Below are 3099 nucleotides of genomic sequence, written 5' to 3'. Positions count from 1 at the left end.
GTTCATAAAATGATTTAGAGAAATCATTTATGGTAAGAAAGAGTTCTGATGATATTAAGAGTTGATATCATGTCTCATTGCCAATTAGTGATGAGCCTAGTAAGTCACACACATACACAAGTTATCACCTATTTAAATATGATTTAATTAATTAATTAAAGAGTTTAATTAATTAATTAAATAGGTTTGGTTTGCAATTAAATTGCAAAGTCCCTACATGACTTGAAACCAAATCTAGATTATTAGATGTGTAGTATAAATTAAATTTATATTTAAAGTGTTTAAATATGAATTTAATTAATGAGAAATTAATTAATAGAGATTAATTAATTAATTTATATTTGATATAAATTAATTAGAAGAAGAAAAATAATTATTTTGGGTTAAGAACTCAAAATTAAGACACAGGGGCATTTTGGTCATTTCACAGTGTGACACGTGGCATCATGAGATGGTGACACATGGGATTACACATAAGCTTGCCAAATGTTTTTTAATCATGTAAGATGATTAAAATCAAGATTAAATATAGGTTTGACACTTGGCACAATGTGATTGGGTCACTTAAACCTAGAGCTAATCAAAGGGTTTAATGTGGCAAGGGTTTAATGTGTTAACCTAGCTATTTAAGTGTGGTTATGAAAAGAAAAAATAACTAGCAGCCATTCTTCTCCTTTGTCACGTCACTTTGAGGCTTTTCATCTATTCTTCTTCATCTCTCATCAATTCAAAGAGATTACCCATCAATCTCTTGAATTAAGAACGTTAGAAATTGTTTCTAGTGTCCTGTTTACATCTCTAATCTCTTAAAAGGCAGAACTTGAATTTCTAATTAATAGAAAAAGCTTTAGAAGCTATTCAAGGGCTGCCATAGGTGTTCTTGGTGTGGACAAGCTAGAGGGACAACATCTGGTGTCCTGAAGATGAATCTCAAAGGCGCAGACACGCTACAGTGCATCAAGAGGTTAGTGTAATCGTTCTTGATTTAATCTAGGGTTCTAAAATTAATCTGATTAATTTTAAAATCTTAAATGGCAAATACAGATCCAAAAACATATTAAAAGAGTTTTAATATGTTGTTTATCATTGAAATCAAATAGATAAAAATAAATCTTGCATGATGCATGTGACCCTAGGTGAAAATTTTTGAATTCAATGGTATAAACTTGTGTTTTTCACGCTTCCGTTCCTTCACCTCCATCCATGATTGTAAGTGTTTGAATATAGATTATTGGGCTGCCTCTGGTTAAAGTTTCCTCCATTATTCACATAGTTCATTTATTCTGTAGAGGGTTCATCAAAGCTGTTATATTCTGAATATCCTCCTCCATAGCTGTCCTCATATTGACTATTCATCCCTACTGCATTGGCTTACATTTTATCAAGCCTCCTTGTGAGCTGATCAAATTAGGCATTTATCATGCTTAGGGCGTCTAGTTCCAGGACCCCTGCTGTTCTCCTTGCATTTCCTCTTTCATTTGACCACTCATAATTATGTTATGCAACCCTCTCTAAAAGCTCAAGTGCTTGTGTCACTGTTTTCTCCATTAGGTCATCTTCTATAGCTGAATCAACTGTGCTCCTTGTAGAAGGTAGTAACCCATTATAGAAATTTTGCACTAATAGCTAATCCTTTATGCCATGGTGTGGACATTCCCTTTGCAGGTCTTTATATCTTTCCCATGCGTCATAGAGTGATTCACCTTCCTTTTGTCTGATGGTGTTGAGCTCAAGTCTCAGTCTTACAGTCTTTACAGGTGGAAAATACCTTACTAGAAAAGCTTGTGAGAAGTTTTCCCAAGTGGTGAATGTTCCAGCTGGTTGAGAGAGTAACCACTTCCTTGCTCTGTCTCGAAGGGAGAATGGGAATGCTTTGAGTCTTATGGCTTGATCAGACACTCCATTCATCTTAAATGTGTCACAAAGAGCAAGAAAGCATTGGAGGTGATAATGTGGATCTTCTGTTGGTGAACCTCCAAATTGGGTTTGTTGAATCATTTGAAGCCATGCTGGTTTTAATTCTAAGTTGTTGGCTTCCACTATGGGTCTAGTGACATTGGGCAGAAATCCTTGGACAGATGAAGCTCCGTAGTCTCTCAAGAGTCTTGGTCTGTCATTACTATTGTCCATGGTTGGAATTTCAGGATCTTCTTGATCGTGCTCTTGATGTTTCCTTTCCCTCCTAATGGCTCTCAGAGTTCTGTCTATCTCCGGATCACAGTCCAAAATTTCTTCTTCTGGCCTTGTTCTGGTCATATACCAGATCGGGTACCTGAAAGAAAATAAAAGAAATAAAACAAATTAAACAAAATTAGATAATAAAGATAATTGCCTAAATCAGCTAAATTGTCTATCACTCGATATTACTAAAGCCAAATTCCCCAGCGATGGCACCAAAAACTTGTTGTGCTGGTTTTTCAACCACCGCAAGTGCACGGATCTCTAACAAGTAATAAAGTGATGAGTAAAGTATCATTCCCACGAGGAATTTGATTAGTAAGTACCAATCTACACAATAATTTTGAGTGTTTGGGCTATCGAACAATGAGGGAATGAAAGTTGTCTATTTTAAACACTAAAATGATAAACTTAAAATGAAGTAATCTATTTTGGAACAATTCCGGAATTAAGATTTCACACTTGAATCTTTCTATGGATGTTATCTTATTTATTTACTGGATTGAGAATCGTTTGCCTTGATGGAAATTAGTCCTAAGGTATTCTAAGTCCTCTCTCAAGGCACCTAGAGTGTATTCTAATTAACTTATATCTGACTTTCATAGCGATCAAATTAATTAAAATCCCTTAAAGTCTTTGACCAATTTTGAAATTCCATAAAGGTATCAGCCAATGTCTAGGTCAGAATTCCTAAGTTTAAGATCTTGATTTTCTAATATTAATCTTCACCTTTCAGTTCTTCAATTAATATCTACAATCAATACTAAGTGGGTATCAGCACATAGCATGCATTAAGATCACAAGAAATTAAATCAAGGAACAAATCTCAAACCCAATAAATAAAACTTAATGTTTATCCATAATAATGATTATAAGCATTACTCTCCAAAATTCCAGAATATGAAAACTACTCACTCATGA

General features: G+C 34.3%; 1 non-coding gene across 1 annotated transcript; it reads left to right on the top strand.

The window, feature by feature from the left end:
* The first annotated feature begins 1636 nt into the window (after positions 1-1636).
* LOC131181819 (small nucleolar RNA R71) lies at positions 1637-1743 on the top strand. Its single transcript, XR_009150296.1, has one exon. It is a non-coding gene; the product is annotated as a small nucleolar RNA R71 (small nucleolar RNA).
* The last annotated feature ends 1356 nt before the right edge of the window (positions 1744-3099 follow it).

This window comes from Hevea brasiliensis, chromosome 7, assembly GCF_030052815.1.
Source record: "Hevea brasiliensis isolate MT/VB/25A 57/8 chromosome 7, ASM3005281v1, whole genome shotgun sequence".
Classification (NCBI taxonomy): domain Eukaryota; kingdom Viridiplantae; phylum Streptophyta; class Magnoliopsida; order Malpighiales; family Euphorbiaceae; genus Hevea; species Hevea brasiliensis.
The sequence above is the reverse complement of the archived record's forward strand: the minus strand, read 5'-3'. Positions and strand labels throughout refer to the sequence as shown.